The sequence below is a fragment of the Corvus hawaiiensis genome, chromosome 31 (genome assembly GCF_020740725.1).
Source record: "Corvus hawaiiensis isolate bCorHaw1 chromosome 31, bCorHaw1.pri.cur, whole genome shotgun sequence".
Taxonomy (NCBI): Eukaryota; Metazoa; Chordata; class Aves; order Passeriformes; family Corvidae; genus Corvus; species Corvus hawaiiensis.
In genome coordinates, this window is record NC_063243.1 from 941,284 (window position 1) to 959,206 (window position 17,923).

Here is a 17,923-nt window from a genome sequence, read left to right on the forward strand (position 1 = left end):
GAACCGAGCGCGGCTCCCACCTGCGCTGGGGCCGCCTCCGAGCTCCGCCGCCGCCTCACCGGGCTCCGGCCGCCGCCGCCGCTCCCGGGCCCGCACAGACGCTCCGCCAATGGCGCCTCTGCTGCGCCACGGCCGCCCTGCCGGCGGCTCCGGGCCCGGGCTGCTCCCCGCTCCGACCAATCAGCGCGCCAGAACCACGACTGACGGCAGCACCGCCCAATCGGAGCGAGGGGCGGGCTCTGCACACGGCCCAGCCCCGCCCCGCGCTCCCAGCGCCCCCCGGGCTGCGTGAGGGGAAAGCCGCAGCTGAGGAGCAGCCCTGGAACGGGCCCGGCCCGAGCCGCCATTCAGCTGAGAAGAGAAACAAAGCTCTCCGCTGCTCCCGGCCCGACCTGCCCAGCCCTGCGTGTGGGCTGCCTCCGGCTCCTTGGGAAGCCCTGCAGCCTCGCTACTGCCGCCCCTAATTCGGAGCATCAGTGCATGGCTTTGATTTCCCCGAGAAAGGGAAAACCGCCCCAAACCCCTTTGGCTGAGTGCACGAGGGGAGAGATTTGTGGCAGAAAACCCCAAAAACTCAGAGCAAGGTAATGCGAAGTAAAAGAAGACCCTTCCTAATTTCTTCCTCCCACCCCTCCCTCCTTCCATCTCCACCTCCCACCCTGGCAGTGCAGGACACAGGGAATTGGGGCCATGCTCAGTTCATCCCCGGTGCCTTCTCCCGCTGCTCAGGGACAGGAGTCGTTCCCCTGGTGCACTCTGGGCTCCCTCCCACCAGGCAGTTCTCCAGGAACTTCTCCAGCCTGAGTCCGTCCCACGGGCAGCAGTCCCCTCACACTGCTGCAGCCGCGGGGGTCACTCTGCCTCGGGGTCAGTCCTGCAAGGACAGGCTGCTCCGGCAGGGCCCCTCTGTCCACGGGTCTCGCACGGGGTCACAGCCTCTCCTCAGGCATCCCCTGCTCCGGTGGGGGCTCCTCCAGGGGCTGCGGGGTATCTCTGCATCCCCGTGGATTTCCAAATCTCTTCCACATTCCAAGCCCTTGTGGGGCTTCTCTCTACCCTGAGGCTTCTCCATCAGCTCTGAGCTGTGGCTGGATCTCCGGCTGCCGTTCTGTCTCATGGAGGTCTTTCCTCCTCGCAGCTCCCTGGGCTGGGTTTGCAGCCACTCCTCCTGGATCTGAGAAATGCATGTAGAACGCATGGACAAAATCGAGGGACCAATCAAGAAGTGCGTGATCGCGTGCACAGCAGTTGCAAAATGCGTAAGTAGAGTGCAATGTAAACAATAAAATGTCTTCTGTGGAATCATATTGGTTCGTTGTTCAGAAGTCCTGAGCTCCCGCATGCTGGTGACCTCGCAACGTGATAAACGCTGCGATAATGAAGCAGACAGGACCCTTTGGATTCTGAAGGGGGTCTGTGGAGTGAAAAGGCAGGAGGCCCCGGTCGGAGCCTGCCAGGGCTGGACCGTGGAGGGGAGAGTCAGAGAACGGCTCCGTTGGAGTTGGGGGAGCCGAAGAAAGCTCCTGGGGAAAGAACTCCGGAAAACGTACGCTGCAGCGGGTGCACCCGAAGAGGTGAGAGGCCGGGGGCTGGAGGATGGGGAAGGGTCTGTCGAAAGAGGAGCGGGCCACGTTCAGGGTCCTCCAGCACATTCTCTTTGAGAGAAGCATGACCCAAAGGTCTTGAAAAGACTGTTAAGATGGGGTCGGGAGAGAGGATTTTTTGCCACCCATGGGAGAGTTCTCAGCACTCTTGAGTGGGAAAGGCTGGGAATCACTCTTTGGGACACCATAAGCGATGGATTAAAAGAGACTAAGGGGCTTAGTATGCTATGGAAGTTAATAATAATGGCGCTGAGGCCAATAGAAGCAGAAAAAACAGCTGCGGTAGGGGCAGCAGCCCATCTAGAGCCAGGCAGTCCCGCTGCTGCCTTTCCGACGTAAGCACGAGAATTCTTTGGGGGAGTAGACCCAGTTATACCGTCCCTGCCTTCTGCACCCGCGGAGACGGAGTTACAGGCTCCGCAGCCCGCGCCAGAACCAGAGAAAATGGAAGTGGATGAGCTCCCCTCTCCGCAAGCACCAGAACTGCCTCGGAGGTGTCCCGTGGTGTCCCCCGAAGAGTTAACTTTAGCACTGGGGGGGCGTGTGTGTCCCCCGCTACCCCCATCGCCGTCTGCCTCACCGCGGCTTAGCCAGAGCGGGGATTCCAATGCGAACGGCGGGTGTTCAAGGGCAGAGCGATTGAGCCGCTTGGAGAACACAAGCGGCAGGAGAAAGAAAGAGAAAACCAGAAACCGCCACTGGTGGCGGAGGGGAGAAAGAATCCTGAATCAGCTGCTGAATGTGTGTCGCGGTGCCGAGTTTTCGGCCGGCGTTGGCCACGGGGATCGCGGGCCCGGCTCCCCGGGGGGGTGGCCCCGGTGGGGGTCCGTCCGCCCTGTGACTCCTGCCGAGGAAACAGTTTGGCGAACAGAGAAGGGGGAAAACCGCGGGAGCGAGAAGGGGATGCGGGGAAATTCCAACCGGGGCAAAAGCTGGAGCGGAGCTGGGGAATGCGAAGAACGACTGATCCCCCGGCTCAAAGGCCGGAGCGGAAAAAAGAAAGTCCTGCCCGCGGCTCCCCAAGCCGCCCTGCTTCCGACAATCCTGCTCGGCGGTGGCAGGGAATCATACGGGAGGCTTTGATTGAGGGTGAATTTATTGCACAAGCGTTCCCGGGAATTGCTGCCCCCGGTAATCCGAACCAACGCCAGTGGGCGGGGCTCAATTGGAAGTTCGTCCGAGAAGGACAAAAAGCTGGGATGCAGTATGGATTAACCAACCCGGACGTGCAAACTTTGTTGCACCATATCTTTACGAGTGGTTTAATGACTCCGTTTGACTGTAGAAAGCTGGCAGAAATCTTTTTGAAACCCACACAGAGACTGCTATGGCAAGGGGGTTGGGAAAGGCGTATAGATGGTGCCGTGATTGAAAATCTTGAGCTCTTGCAAGAGGGTGCCCCAAAACCTGCTCAGTGACGGGACCCCTTCAAACCTCTTCATCCCAACATGTGTCTGTCTCATTCTAGATCCCATCCCAGCCATCCTCCCTCTCCCAAATACAGCCTCGTTCTTAGGGGGGCAGAGCTGCTTCTGGGGGCATAAGTGAGTGCAGGGGATCCTTTATCCCCCTCGTGCCGCTCCAAGCTGCCGAGGGCAAAGCCCTGGTTTCTAGGGCTGTCCCCGCTCCTCAAATCTGTCGGATTTAATGCCCAAGTGTGGCCGGGACACGGCCCCGGGAGCTGCGCTAATGCCCGGCGGTGCCCGGGAGGGTCTGAGGGGAGGGGAGCTCATAAGGACTCCCCCCGCACCCATCGCTGCGCACGAAAAGCTTTTTTAGTGCATGCCAGCGATTTTTCGTGGTTTCTGGGCTCGGCGGGGCCGAGGCGGCGGCAGCGGGAGCCGCGGGGCCCGGCCCGTGGGGGCGGCCAGGGGTGAAAAGTGCGCGGCGACCCCAGCGCGGTGCCCGAGGGCTGAGCGGAGCTGGTCGGGAACAACCCCCGGAACCCCCCGGTGCCCGAGGGCTGAGCGGAGCTGCTCGGGAACAACCCCCGGAACCCCCCGGTGCCCGAGGGCTGAGCGGAGCTGCTCGGGAACACCCCGCTCGTCTCCGCCGCTCCAAGCCGCTTTCCCGGCTCCGGCTGCCGCCGCCGCCCGGCCCCGGCGCGGTCCCGCGGGGTCGCCGCTCGAGGCGCAGCTGGAGGGGCTCGATCCGGGCCGCGCCCCGCCCGTCCCTCGCTGCGGCTCCTTCAGTGACGCGGGGCGGCCGAGAGCCCTCGGGCCGGCTCCAGAAGACCCCAGAACTGCCCCCGGCTGCGGCTCTTTCGGTGACGCGGGGCGGCCGAGAGCCTCTGCTGCTGCCCCGACGGTCCCTCGGTGCGGCTCTTTCAGTCACGGGCAGCGGCCACTCCCGGTGCGGGGTTTGTGTTATTTTTTTATTCTATTCTCTAGTGTTTAGTCCATTCCCACCTCCCATGCCAAGCCCCTCTAGTGCGGCTTTTTCACCACCGTCACCTCTCGCCGCTCTCTCGGTGCAGCTCTTCAGTGACACGGAGCTGCGGAGATCCCCGGGTGAGGCTCTTTTTCTTGTATTTTATTTCATTCTCTCTATTTTTTTGTTTTTCTATTCACACCTCTCTCCCTCCTCGGCGCTGCCCTTCTGGCCACACCCGACAGCGCCCGTCCCGCCGTGCGGCTCTTCAGTGACACCGGGCGCCGGGGACATCCTCGTGCAGTTTTTTATTCTATTTTACTCTGTTCTCTTGATTTTATTCTACTCACCCTCCGCCCGTCCCTCGGTGCAGCTCCTTCAGACGCGGGCGGGGCAGACGCCTCTCGCTGCGGCTCTTTGATTGTATTTTATTCTCTTCTCTGTATTTCCTTTCGTTCCCAGCTCGCCCGTCCCGCGGAGCGGCTCCTTCAGGGACCCGGGGCGGCACAAACCCCTCGGGGCGGCTCCAGCAGAGCCCCGCCCGCTGCCGCTCCCCGAGGCCTCCCCGCTGCTCCCCGGCCATCGGACACTGCAGGCCGACCCGGCCCCTTCCTCCTCTTCTTCTTCCTCCTCCTCCTCCTCCTGCCGGGATTCAGCCCCGCCGCCGCCCGGCTCCTTCTGCCGCTCCTGCCCAGCACGAAGCGGCGGTGCCGCTGACGGGGCCGGAGCGCGGCTGCCCCGCGACTGCCCCGCGCCTCAGGGCCGGGCCGGGGAGTGACCGCACGGCTGGGGAGGGACCCCCGCTGGACACGGCAAGGATTCCTGTCCCTCAGGGGGAAGCACGAACTCACCGAAACTCCCATCCCTTCTCCGTGCGCCGCTGGCCACAGGAGGGAGGGAAACGGGGATTGCGCTGGAGTTTTACATTCAATCCTTACAAAGCAGAGTCCCAGACGGAGCTCCGCTTTCAGCTTCCAACGAGGGAATCCAACGGGAGCGCTGGCGCTTCTGTAACCTCAAGCTCTTCCTTGATACTCGACACTTTAGTTCTGGCCATAGGAAGCCCTTCAGCAGCAATGTCTCTCCCAGCCACTGGTTTCTGGCTCACACCCAGCTCGGAGCTTGGACAAGAAACCCAAAGTCCCAGGAGAAGAAGCTCTGCTGTTACTTTCTTTTTTCAGAGTTCTCTTTTATTATATTTTACATATCTATTTTTTTTTTTCTTTTTCTAAAATCTCGTGTTTATTCTCTCTTTGCCCCCTCCAGCCCTTGTCCCCCTCCCGGAGGTTTGTGGGGCGCTGCTGTCCCTCAGCCCTTCCTGCCCCGGCACCCGCGGCCGCTCCGGTGCCCTCAGGCCCCGGCTCGAAGCAAAACCACAAAACCCTCTGGAAAGAAAGCCGGTCTGGGGGAAAACCCTGCAGGGGGGATTGAATGCCACGGACAGCGATTGCTGAGAGTTGGAGATTCCAAACGCTCCAAGGGGCCCGAGGGAACCGCGCTGCGGCCTCGGGGCCTCCCTGGGGCACCGCGGGGACCCCCGAGCAGAGCGACTCTTCCCACCCCCCAAAATCCGCAGCTTTGGGTCAGCTGAGGAAAAGAGCTGGAAAAAGGGGCTGGAAAGGGGCTGGAGCCCGAGGGGACCCCTCAGCCACGGCCTGGAGCAGCCGCAGGAAAATGCCCCGGAAACCAAGGAAATCGATGGAAGTAATGAGGAATTTTTGAACTCTTTCTGCTGCTGTTTCCAGAAGGTCCCGGCCGGGTCCTGCCGGGAGCAGCCGGGGGCGGGGAGGGGCCTCAGGGCTTAACTGGGGAGAAAAGTTGAATTGGGGCAAGGAAACTTTAATGGTGGGGAGAAGATGTGAACGGAGGGGATTTGAATGGGAGGGGATGATTTGAATTGGGCAGAGAAAATGAAGTGGGGGAGGAGCCCCCCAGCCCTCGGCTGTGCCCCGAAGGTGCTGCCAGCGGTTCCCCTGCTCCCACCCCCCGGGCTGGGGGCGCGGAGCTGCCGCTGCTCCCCGGGAATGCCACGGGATAAAAATTCCACTCAAGCTTTTATGCTCCCAGTCATTCCCAGTAAGATCCCCCTTGCCCCCAACATGGTCCCAGTTGTTCCCAGTCATGTCCTGTATGGTTCCTTTCACTCTCAGTCCCTCCCAGTAGAGTCACGTAGGGCCCCAGTCACTTGCAGTATGAACCCAGTCATTCCCAGGCAGACAAGCCTTGTCTCCATCCCACTGCAAACAGCTCAATTCCACCTCAAGAACAACTCCATCCCACCTCCAAATTTTGGGGCATCCCCTGTGCCCAGACTGCTCCCAGTTGTAGATGTTCCTGCCCATGAACTTCACCCAGTTGTTGTCATCAAGGAAGTGCCAGTGGGCTTTTCCCCAGGAATGGAACACACCTGTGTGGGAGACAGGTCAGGGGGTGCCCCCCTCCAGCAGCCCCCAGCACCCCACAGCAGGTTGGGAGCTCAAGGGACCCCCCTGGACACCCCTTTCCCACCCCTCTCTGCCCCACGGCCGCCTCAGCACCAGCTGCTGGGTGGGGAGGAACCCCCCATGAGACCCCCAGGGAGGGACAGGGGTTTGGGGAGCCCCCCGTGAGGTTCTGCCCCCCCCGAGAGCCCCAGGGAACAGCTCAAGAGATCAAGTGATGGGAAACAAAGGGACTCTCATGGGAAGCCCTTTCCCGCTGTCCCCCCGGCCCTTATCCCCCTCTCAGACACCTTTCCCATCGTCCCCGCGCCCCTCCCCACTCACCCAAGAGCTCCTCACCCGCAGCCGGGGGCTCCCAGCACCCAGAGCGGGGTGACACGGGGGGGACACACGGGGGTCCCCATTCCTGATCCATCCCAGGGCCGGTTTTGCCCCTCCAGTCTTGGCTCCCCCGCGGGGTTCCCCAGAATCCCTCCCCAGTGCCTCCCAATAAACGGGACCGGGCCGAACTGGGAACACTGGGAGCAGCCGGGAAGGGGCAGAGTGACAGCAGGGCTGGGGGGACACACGACCCCCCCAAAATCAGCGCGGGGACGGAGCGGGGGGTCCCGGCCGGGCCTGAGGCCACGGGGAGGGGCTGCGGCCGCCGGCGGCTCAGGAGCTCTGTGGGCAGAGCAAAGGGGGTGACACCGGGCTGGGGGGCCCGGGGGGGCACACACGCTCTGGGGGAGGGGGGATGCGATCCCCGGGACCCCCCGTCACCTCCTCGAGCAAGTGAAAGCCGAACCCCAGCGCCAGGAAGATGAAGCCCAACACGAAGTCCCCGATCCCCATCAGAATCTTGCTGCGGGCAGTGTCCGCTGGCATCTCTGGGGGTTCTGCAGGGGTCAGGACCTCCTAATAAAACCCCCCAGAGAGCCATCAGGACCCCCCAAACCCCTCTTTTTTTCCTCCCAGATCTGTCCAGAACGCCGTTAAACCTTCCAGCACATGCCAAACCTACTCTCATCTCCTCCCGGACTCCACAAACCCCATCCCAGTTGCTCCCTGCCTTCCGAGGATCCCCCAAACCCTCTCCCAGCCCCTTTGCCAAGGCTAAAAAGAAGGGTGGCTCTTGACAGAATGTCCAACACCGAAAAACAGGACAAGAGATCGGCCTAGAAGCATAGACAGCTTTGGGTTGGAGTGTTCTGAGAGAAGTGAGCTGCCCTCGTGAGAGGGGAGTGGATTGAGGGCACTGGGGAGGCACTGGGAGGGCACTGGGAGCGACTGGGAATGGAGCGCGCGGCACTGGGAGGCCGAGTCCAGCACGGGGCAGTCGGCGCTGCGGGTCTGCCTGGCAACTGATGAGTCATCAGAGAGGCGCGCTCTCATTGGCTGAGGGGCGTCAGCGCCACGCAGGGCTGCGATGGACACGCGCGGGGGCACTGGGAGACACTGGGAAGGACTGGGAGGGACTGGGAGGGACTGGGAGGGACTGGGAGAGCTCAGGGGAACCTGGAAGGACAAGAGGCCCCGGGGATGGGCTCCAGGGGGGCTGAGGGGCTCCAGGCTCATCCCCAGGGCAGGGCCCGAGGGGACTCGCTCTGCCCGACGTTCTGCACCTCTGCGCTCCGCCAGCAACGGGGCAACGATCTCGCGGTTGTGCCGGCAGAGCCTGTCCGCCAGAGCCCCTTTGTACCCCACTCTTGCTGCATGGCTGTTCCAGCACTGCGCCTGTTTCTCCCCACACGGGGTGTCCCCCACCAACAGCCCCACATCGCTGGCGAGTGCAGTTGCTGCTCCCGGTGTCAGATGCTCCTCTGCACCAACCTCACCCGCTCGCTGCCCTTCATGAAGTGACACTCGGACTTCATCATCCCCTGGAACACCCCTGTGTGTGCGGGACACAGCTCAGGGGGTGCCCCCCTGCAGCCCCCAGCACGCCCAGAGCTCCGGGAGCCACCCCGGATCCCCGCTCCGCACCCCCTGTGCCCCACGGCCGCCATGGGACCCTCCTGCCCGTGCTCCCACTTCCTCTTTTCCACCCTTCTCCCTATTTCACATCCTCTCCCCCGCCATTTCCAGCCGCTCCCCAGAGGAGTTTTGGAGTCCCATTCCCCCCTTTTCACCCTTGCCACCCTTTTCCCCACAATCCCCCAATTCCCAGCCCACTCCCGCTCACTTTTAGGGTCCCATCCTCCACTTTTCCCCACTTTCCCACCCCCTCCCACCCGTTTCTCCCCCACTCTTCAGCCCCCTCCTGCTCTTCCTCTGAGGGTCCCCTCCATCTCTCACTCATTTTAGGGGTCCCATCACCCCTTTTTCCCCTTCTCCTCCCCTTTCCCATCACGTCCCACCCCTCCCCGCTCACCAGAGAGCTCTGCGCCCGCAGCCGGGGGGCTCCCAGCACCACCAGTGCCACCAGTACGGCCCCAGCTGCCACCACTCGCCCCATGGCCAGAGCTGGCGACGATTTTGATTGGCTGAGGGGCTTTAGGGACACTGCAGCCTCGTGGTGGAGTTTTTTGGAGGGGGAACCGTGAGGTGTGGGGCAGGTGGGAGCTCAGCTGTGCCCAGAAATGTGTCCCCAGGGACGCGGGATCTCAGGGGTGCCCATGGCCTGGGGTGACGCTGGCCCGGTGCCAGGCACCCACCAAAGCCACTCTGTCCCTGCCCCCCGCAGCCGAACAGGGGAGAGAAAATGGAACAGAGGCTTCCCGGGTGGGAATAAGGACTGGGAGAGATCCCTCAGCAAACACCAGCACGGGCACATCAGGCTCTAATTAGAGATATTAATTAAATTGATGACACCGAAAAAATAAGAGCAGGAGAATGAGAAGGAAAAGAAGACCCTTAAAAACACCCTCCCCCCACCCCTCCCTCCTTCCCAGGGGCTGTGGGGACATCTCTGCATCCGGCACCTCCATCTTTGGAGCTGCCAGGGATTGGCTCTGCCAGACATGGAAGAAGCTTCCAGATCCTTCTCTCAGAAGCCACCTCTGAACCAACCCTGCTACCAAAACCAGGCTGTGCAAGCCAAATAGAGCCCCAAAACTGGGGACCCAGGTATCCAGGAGCTCAGCTGCACCCCAAAAGGCGAATGGAGATGTCCAGGGGCTCAGGTGTGCCCAAAAATGAGGCCCCAGCTGAGGGTGTTCCCTGCTTGGCTGAGCGCTGCCTGAGGGCTGGGGCTGCAGCAAGGGGGGACACCCTCCTCCAGCAGGGATGTCCCGAAAATGGGGGACCCCCACAAGCCCCTCACAACCCCTGGGGCTGGGCTGGCCCTGCCTGGATGCCGGGAGACACCAAAACCGCTCTGTCCCTGCCCTCTGCTACTGCACAGGGACAGGAAATACAAGGAAAGGCCCAGGAGCTGAGAGAAGGACTGGGAGAGATCCCACCCCGAGCACCGGCACGGGCACAACAGAGCCAGCCTGGGCACAGGGAGGGAATTTATTACCAACCAAATCCCAGCAGCACAAGGAGAAGGCAAAGAAATCTCTCCAACACCTTCCCCCCACCCAGCACGGATCACCCGGAACGGGGGTCACCAGGGCTCTGCCCAACGGGGGTCACTGGGGATCATCCAACGCCGATCCTCCCACGGGGGATGGAGCTGGAGCAGCGCACGAAGCTCTTCCCGCACTCGGGGCACTCGCAGGGCTTCCCTTAGCAGTGCCTCCGTTGGTGTTTGGTCAAGGCAGAGCTGCTGAAGAAGCTCTTCTCACACTCAGGACACTCGTAGGGCCTCTCCCCGGTGTGGATGCGCCGGTGCCTGATGAGGGTGGAGTTGTGTTTGAAGCCCTTCCTGCAGTCGGAGCAGCGGAAGGGCCTCTCATCCGTGTGAATGCGCTGATATCTGAGGAGATCGGAGCTGCTTGGAAACCTCTTCCCACACTCAGAACACTTGTAGGGCCTCTCCCCAGTGTGGGTGCGCTGGTGTACCCTCAGTTCGGAGATCCGGCCGAAGCTCTTCCAACAATCCAAGCACTCATAGGGCCGTTCTCCGGTGTGGACCACCTGGTGCTGGATCAGGTGGGAGATGCTGGTGAAGCCCTTCCCACATTCCCCACACTCGTATGGCCTCTCCCCAGTGTGGATCCTCTGGTGTTCCCTCAGCTTGCAGTTCCACCTGAAGCCCTTCCCACATTCCAAGCACTTGTGAGGCTTCTCCCCCAGCTCCAAGCTCCCCCTGGATCTCCAGCTGCCTTCCCGGCACAGGGGGACCCTTTCCTCCTTGGATCTCTCTGGGCTGCGTTTGCAGCCCCTCCTCTTGCGGCATCTCCGGGGCTTTTCCTCCTCCTCCATCCGGCCATGCCTTGGGAATGACAAATCCTGGATTGGGGAAAAAACAAGGGGTGAGCGCCTTGGGCTGGGGGTTCCTCCTGCCTAGGTCCATCAACAGGCATCTTGTGTCCATAAAAACCTCCAAAACACCAAGATTCAGCCCAAAATGCCCCCAGACATCAAGACACAGACCCAAAACTCCCAAAACATCAAGATTCAGATAAAACACCCTCCAAAATATAAACACATTCAGCCCCCACAAAAAAACCCCAAAGCACCAACATGGAGCCCAAGAAACCTCAGAAACACCAAGATTCACCCACGGGAAAATCGTGGATCCCCCTCCCTGATCACCGGCTGGATGGGGGGGGCAACGCTCCTGGGGCTGGGGGGAGGCTGCAGATACAGCGAGTGCTGGAACCTTGCGGTGCCTCCTCTTCCTGCTCCTCCTCCTCCTCCTCCTGTGTCCCTACTCTTCCTCACACTCCTCTTCCTCACACTACTCCTTCTCCTGCTGAATCCCACCTGCTGCTCCCACGTCCATCCTTTCACCATTCTGCTCTCCAGCCGTGCTCCTCCAGCCTTTCTCCTCCTCCCCCCAGGCCCAGCACCCACCCCTGGCTCGCTCTGCCCCCCAGAGCTCTCGCATCCCACAGCACCAGCAGGGATGCAGCTGCGGCAGCTCGGGCTGCGGCAGCGCTGGGCTCTCGGCCGCTCCTGCCCGCACTCGGCCCCCGCCGCAGCCACTTCTGCCAGCACAGCACGGGCCGGCCCGGCCTTGGCGCTCCCTCCCTCCCACCTCCCCAAATTCCCCCACAACCATGGACATCGTGTCCTATACAAAAGAGGACAATGTGGAGGCAGTTTGCACATTCTCCCAGAGCTAATTAAGGACATGGACACCCAGCATGGGTAAAAAGGGAAGTCGAGAAGGGGTCTCAGCAACAGGGGATGGATGGTGTTGGTGTGCTGGGAAAGGATTGGTTGAAGGGAGTGTGCAGGAATATGGTTAAGGCAAACAGCAGCAGGAGGAATCTATGTGGGAAGAAAGGAAAAGGAAGATGGAAAAGAGGAGGAAGAGAAAAAAGTGAGGACTGGGATGCTTTTCAGCACCATCTTATCCTCAAAATTTGCCAGCTGATCCAGATCTTTTGTATCCCGCGTTCCAGGACTGGGAAACAAAAAGGTTCAGGATTTCAGGGTGTTTCTCTGTGGTGGGGAGCAGCAGGACAGGGCAGCACGGGCTGGGGGCCTGTGGGGAGCTGCGGGGCCGGGCCGGGGCTGTGGGGCAGCCGGGGCTCAGCGCCGGGCACTGCCTGACCTCAACACCCCCCGGGCAGGGCCGGCACTGGCCCCCGGCCCCCAGGAGGCTGCGGGATGTGGAAGGATCAGGATTTTCTTTCATCGATCTTGTTTGGGTCACTGGAGAAACGAATGATTGTGCAGAAAGCTCAGCAGCTGTCAGAGGATGAGCACCCACAGGCACTGAGGGGGCTGCAGGAGAGGCACAAGAAGCCCCTGCAGCACTTGGCCAGAAAGGCTCAGCAGGGGAATGCAAGAAGGGATGAGCAAAAGGCCAAGGTGAAAGCAAAGGCCATGGCAGAGTTTCTACAGCCCCCCAGGGATGAACCGCAGGGCCCAAGGGGGCCCCAGCACCCAGGGGACGGCGGCGGCCACAAGCACCTGGCACAGGCATTGCCCTCCTCGGCACGGCAGAGCCCACCCAAACAGCCCCTGCCAAGGAATCAGGGCTCCAGCTGCAGGCCACAAGGACACTGCAAGCACAGACAGCAGCACCCTCAGCACCAGCAAGTCCACCCCTGATGGACATGGATTGTCAGGGCTCTCAGAGCTCCCAGCACACCAGGGACCCACCGCACCAGAGCCCTTGAGAACATTCAGGGCGCCTCTGGATCGAGACGAGGCCGCTCCTGATAGACACAGGGACCTCTCAATCCACTCCGAATCTGAGACCTAAGGGGGGAAATTGTCAAGAAGTTCTTTCATTATTCAGGCAATAAGTGGGAAAGATGAGCAGGGGTGTTTTATTCAACCACTATCAGTAGCTGTGGGAGATGGGTTTGAAACACATCAATTTCTGTTTGTTCCTAATTGTGATTGTAATTTACTGGGAAGGGATTTGGTGGCTGAAGTGGGAATGCAAATTCATATTGTCAAAGGAGATACAGAGGCTAATGCTGCTGTACCTTGGTGTCAAATGTCTGCCAAGGCCTCTGCTGAAGGGAACCCAGAAGTGTGGGCAGCCCCAGGGAAATAGGCAAAATTAGATATGGAGCCTCTCCAAATTCCTCTGAAGCATCCAGGACAAGTGGTGTCTAAAAGCAATACCCTGTTCCAAGGGAGGCAAGGAAGGGGTTACAGCCTCTTACTGAGGCCCTGCTAAAGGCAGCGCTTCTGGAGCCAGGCATCTCTCCCTACAACACTCCTCTCCTGCCAGCCAAGAAACCCCATCATGGACACCAGAAGGAAAGCACAATTTTCAAGGCTTCAAAAGCAGATTAACTGAGCCTCCTGCCCTGGCCCTCCCAGACAGGGAAAAACCATTTGAATTGCATGGGGATGTTAATCAGGGCCATGCCAAAGGAATTCCTGGGCTCAAATGTTTAACCCAGTGGCCAGAGAGTGACCTCATTGTCTGCAGAATTGTGCAGCCCCGGCGTTAATGGGAACTGAGGCCTGAAAACTGACAGCAGCAGAATCTCTGATTGTTCAAGCCTGGCATCAAGGTAAAGCTTTGTTAACCAAAGGAGCCTCTAAATGGATGAGCAGTGCTCGGTTCTTACAGAATGAAACTTGTTGGATGGAACAGGAGGATTCAGAGTTGAGCACAGGGCAAGGGTTGAACCCAGCCTCCTGTTTGAACGGCCCTGGACACGGGGCTGGCAAGAAACCCATGGCTGCAGCCAAGTGACAGAGCTCCAGACCCGGGCTAGCAGAGATTTACCAGACATTCCCTGGCCTGAGGGAGAAAAGGTGTTTAGGGATGGCTCTGCAAGGGCAGCAGAAGGGAAAAGAGTGGCAAGACACGCTGCTCTGAAGGAAAGGGAATGAGACAAAGCGCAGCTCAGCGCCCGCATGCTCAGCTCAAAGGGCCGAGCTGGGGGTGCTTGGAAGAGCCTGGCACTGAAATGCCCTGAGCAGGAAGGCTTCAATATCTTCTGCTAACAGCATGGCAGCTCACAGCGGGGCAGAAGCATTTCCAAATGCTTCAGCAATCCCTGCATCAGTTCTTAAGGCATGTTTGGAACAAACAATTCCAAGATATGGATTGTGGAAGCAACAGACACAGACAGGGGAACTCATTTTACAGGAAAGATCCTTCAGGCCGTTCTGGCTGCTTTAGGAACACAGTGGCACCTCCAAACCCCCTGGCAACCCCAGAGTTCGGGTCGGGTGGAAAGAATGAATGGGAAATAAAGAAACACCTTCTGAAGCTGCTGAGAGAAACCAAGATGCCACGGGTACGGCTGCTGCCATTGGCTTTGGCAAGAAGAAGAGCCAGACCCAGGGCAGATATTCAATTACCTCCCCTGGAATCCACGTTTGCAATTCCTTACCCTGGTGTGATAAATGAGTGAATGATAAATGTTGTCTTTCACATATATGATTCAAATATTTAGAAGTGATGATGGATTGTGTAGAAATAGTGTTAAGGTAAAATGTAGTTAAGTAGAAACGAGATTAAGGTAAATTGTAACTTCAAAATAGTTGTAATATGTTAAGAAATGTATTAATAAACACATGGTAATAAATGTCTTTTGAGCTGAGAAACTACAGAGCCAGGAACCAAGACATCTTAGAGAAACAAAGAAGATAAACTGCAAGCATCCCAGGAAGATTGTTACCTCATCAGAACTCACACCGCCCAAGGGAACTGGCAGCTGCCAGTGAGGCTGGAAACTGCGGAGGCACCGGAGAGAGGGGGCCTGTCGTCTGCAGTTCTGAAGCGATCCAGAGGACTGAGGCGGTGTCCTGCTGGGGCAAGGGGCAGAAACGGGAGAGGGGGAAAGGGGAGTGAAGTGTAAATTCCTTTCTGGGTTAATGAATATGTAACAGTTCAGGAGAGTACTTCAGTCCACAGTAAAATGAATGGAGGGCGCCTCTGGCAATATTGCCAAGTGCCCCAGAGCTGTGATTTGCCTTTGTTCTACTAATAAATGTTCAATATTATATTGCTAAAAATTTAGCTTTTGTATTCTTTTTCTTCAGCCTTAATCCTCTAACACTAAAACGGTTGTTGGGGAGTTTTTGTTCTTCTCACACTTTTGGTAACAAGATTACAACATTAGAAGGCTTTTTTTTAATAATCCTACTTTGATATTGTCAGATGGGTCTGGGCCAGGGTGTGAGAGTCAATTTTTAGTCTTAGGACAAGAAGCAGCAAAAATCTTTATTGCTTTGGGGTGTTTTTTGTGTATGCATGTGGGTGTCTGTTAGTGATGGCAGAATTTTGGAACGGGTTATTCAATGTTCACCTGTAGGTTGCATTTTGCAAAACTGGAAGAGCTGTAAAGGAGACCCTTTAACTCATAAACTGTTAAAAAAAACATTAAAAAAAAAAAAGAAAGCTGCTTGTTGGGGGCCACTTGTGAGTCACCTGATGGCTGCCCTGGAGGAGAAGCTTCCTTCCAGGCAGCCAGCAGAGGAGCTTTAGAAATGCAAATTAACTCTGCTGCGGGAAGTGTGCACAATGTCCCAGGCTCTCCTTGCCTGCCACAGGAATTGGGCTGATTCCCTCTGCCCCTCACCCCAAGCTCTGCCTCCCTGCACTGACGGAATTTGCATCGCTAAAGGCAGAGCCCACACTGAGCATCTCTGACTCTGCAACAGAAATCCCTGAAGCTGCAAAGGAAAACAGCAAACAGAGAATGTTGGGAGAACTTCACTCACAAAAGCGGGGGGGAATCATCCCTCTCCCCACTCCAACATCTGCTGGCACTCTCTGTGTTATACAGGGTGGGTTTGACCACTGGGCTGCTTTTGCTGACACAAGGTCAGCGAAATCACTTGGGAATGCAAGGATGTGATGATTTAATCAGAGAAGAGCGGTCAATTGATGCATCCCTGGCTGGAGAGAATGCCCAAAAATGGGGAAAAGATGAACGGCCACCAGAACAAATCCTACAACACCATGGAGCAGCCCCTGGGAACCCAAACAAATTCATACCAGGTGCCAGAGAACCCACTGATCATTTCAATGCATCATTAGATTACAAGCTGTCCTCCAAATCATAACCAAGCACACAGCTCCAGCTCCTGACCTTCTCACCCACCAATCCACTCCCATGAGCAGCGCCACATTTCACCCTGGGATGGCATCAGATTCTCTTTCAGCAGAAGGACCAGGAGGTTGTAGAAAATTAAATGACTCAAACAGCTCTTGGCAAAGAGATGGCCAAGGAAAAGTGGTGAAACAGAGAACAAAGGAAATAAGAAAGCAGCTCATGTACCGCTCCAAATGTGGAAAGGATGGGAATAGGACACGTTTTCGTGGTTCCCTGGCAGACCATGGGTTAAACCAATGCTGTTTCTCCTCTCAGGTGCTACAGCAACTCTCATCTTTTTACCATGCACCACACCTTGCTCAGTGCAGCTCATTCAGCAGGGGATCAAGGGCATGCAGGTGGCAGCCAGGCCTCCTGACCCAGAAACAGCTACAAAAGGACACAGAATGAGGTCACTGAGAATAATCCCAAAACCAAAGAAGGCTCAGGAAGAACAGATTAAGGCATTTTTAAAGTTTGCAAAGAGAAGTACTCAGAAAAGAAGAAGAGGAGGATTAAAATGAAAAAAATGAACGTGTCTTTACAAACAGATGGTGTGAATCCCATTGGAGATAGGGCCAGGGACTTGGAGATAAGGAAGTAATGGGAGAAACCACATATTTCAGAAAATGTTACTAATTGACACGAACTGCTGCTCAGCCAAGCTCCTGCTAAAATCCTGAACTTCCAGAAGAACAAAGACTTCACAGAACCATGAATATCAGATATTATACAAAGTGGGGGTGCACATTAAGGGGCACATGCATCCCCCCGAGCCGCCATTCAGCTGAGAAGAGAAACAAAGCTCTCCGCTGCTCCCGGCCCGAGGGAGCATCAGTGCCTCGCTTTGTTTTCCCCGAAAAAGGGAAAACCGCCCCAAACCCCTTTGGCTGAGTGCACGGGGGGAGAGATTTGTGGCAGAAAACTCCCAAAGTCGTTTATGCCCAGCTTGGGAAGAACAGCCCAAGCCAAGCGGAGCTGGGACCCCCCCAGCAGCGCCTCTCTGCCGCCCCAGCTGAAGCCCTCGCTGGCTGCTCCAGGCTGGATGGGCAGACTGGGAGCACTGGGAAGGGGCCCCGGCTCGGGCCGCAGCCCCCGGCGCAGCCCCACGGCCCCACGGCAGCTCCAAGGCTCCGCCAGCCGGGATGGAACGTGGGAAGGGGAGCAGGGCAAGGCCCGGGGCTGTCGGTGCCCAGGGGACACAAGGGACAGCGGGGGCACTTCACAAGCATTTCATGCAAAAGATAAAATCATAACGAAGACAAAAGCAAGACCATCAGTGAGTCAAGATTATGAAGTTAAACTTTAGCTGGGAGTTAGAAGCAATTTGTACTGATTGAACCAAAAGACAAGTCAACGAAGAGTTAGAAATTTAGCCAAGAAGTTCAGTGCTATTCGCCATTATGCACCTGTCTGCAACTTTGCTTATAGTAAATGAACTGCCATAAGGACAAAAGAAGCAGAATTATAGCCAGCACCTAGATTGCATGATCAAATACAGGCAGGAGGTACGGACCGTCTCCAGAAGGCTTCCCGAGGCTTGCCCACAATAGAAGGTAGAAAGTTCATGGTGATGAAGAGATCCCCGACTTCATCTTTCAAGACCACTGACTCAAGTCAAGACCACCGACCCAAATCAAGAAAAGAATTGCGCACGCACAAAGGACTAATAACCGCATTTTAATAGGAAGCGGGGAATGGGAGGTGCTGGAGATATGTATAGGATTAATATCTAACACTTTGTGAAATCAATAGAGGGCAAATAACCGGGTAAGTGGCTGGCACGTCCCTAGGAGGCGACTCCCGTGCCGCCCGCCGGCGTAATCAACACACCACTTTCTAACTTTAATTAGTTAGAGAGTTTCTGTCCGTGAATACCGGCTTTTTAATCATTCACTGGAAACGTCGAGCAGACGGAGATCTAGGAAGCAAAGGCAACCCTGAGTCGCCTCCA

General features: G+C 57.6%; 1 protein-coding gene and 1 long non-coding RNA gene across 2 annotated transcripts in view; one reads left to right on the forward strand and one right to left on the reverse strand.

Moving 5' to 3' along the window:
* Positions 1-17,923, forward strand: part of LOC125318709 (zinc finger protein 883-like) — a 42,984-nt gene that overhangs the window by 21,288 nt on the left and 3,773 nt on the right.
* On the reverse strand, positions 1,153-16,351 carry LOC125318841. Its single transcript, XR_007200511.1, has 3 exons — positions 16,213-16,351; positions 8,429-8,433; positions 1,153-1,165 (listed from the first exon to the last, which is right to left on the reverse strand). It is a non-coding gene; the product is annotated as an uncharacterized LOC125318841 (long non-coding RNA).